At 40.1% G+C, this 835-nt stretch overlaps 1 protein-coding gene across 1 annotated transcript in view; it reads left to right on the forward strand.

Moving 5' to 3' along the window:
- LOC107684513 (nuclear receptor corepressor 2-like) overlaps window positions 1-835 on the forward strand; it is a 172,704-nt gene that overhangs the window by 7,351 nt on the left and 164,518 nt on the right. The window lies entirely within an intron of this gene.

Below are 835 nucleotides of genomic sequence, written 5' to 3' on the forward strand. Positions count from 1 at the left end.
CTTAGTTAACGGAAGGCTACCTGCTGCCATCAGAGCAAGTGTAATTACTGCATTCACGGGCTCCTTGAATGCTCTCATTTCCTGAGTAGTGCTTTTAAGTCGGAATGTGAAAACAACATGGACACTCTCGTTACTACAAAGATGTGTTGGATTTGTATTATTAGACCTTTCCGACTTGAGTTCACGTGCAGTTTCTCAGTCGGGAAATTATTTTTCACGTGCGGTGCCGCGATGATGTTTCTTACGTCCGTTTCGGAGAACCAGAGGAAGAATATTTAAATCGATCGCTCAGGCATGGCACCGAAATGAGGCACCGAAATCTGCGTTCGGATTCGGTTCTAGTACATACCGGTTACATAGGTACCGGTGCCATATTGGTACCGGGTTTCGGTATCCAACCCTAATAAACACTATACTATGTTTTGTATAACTACAATAAAACATTATATTTATAACTCAATTTAAATGTATTTTTTTTTCTCTCTGGATGTATTTTTTACTCGGACAAGTAAATGACAAATTTACTTGTCCAAAGGACAAGGACATGAGAATGCTAAAAGAGCAGGTCATATGTTTTTTTTTGAAGTGTCCTAATATTGTGTTGGAGTCCCCTACAACAGGTTTAAATGCATCTAAGATCAGAAAACACTGGAAATTTCCCAGAATATAACTTTATACATAGTCATTTGTCCATGATTTCGAAATGGTTCGTTCGATTCAGTTCTGAGCAAAATGTCTGTAAACCCCTACCTTCCATAAGCCTACACTGCTCTGATTGGTCAGCTGGCCAAGCCTGTTGTGATTGGCACAGAGAGGAGTCCTTGAGCAAGTTAGT

The sequence above is a fragment of the Sinocyclocheilus anshuiensis genome, unplaced genomic scaffold (assembly GCF_001515605.1).
Source record: "Sinocyclocheilus anshuiensis isolate Anshui unplaced genomic scaffold, SAMN03320099.WGS_v1.1 scaffold1, whole genome shotgun sequence".
NCBI classification, from domain to species: Eukaryota; Metazoa; Chordata; class Actinopteri; order Cypriniformes; family Cyprinidae; genus Sinocyclocheilus; species Sinocyclocheilus anshuiensis.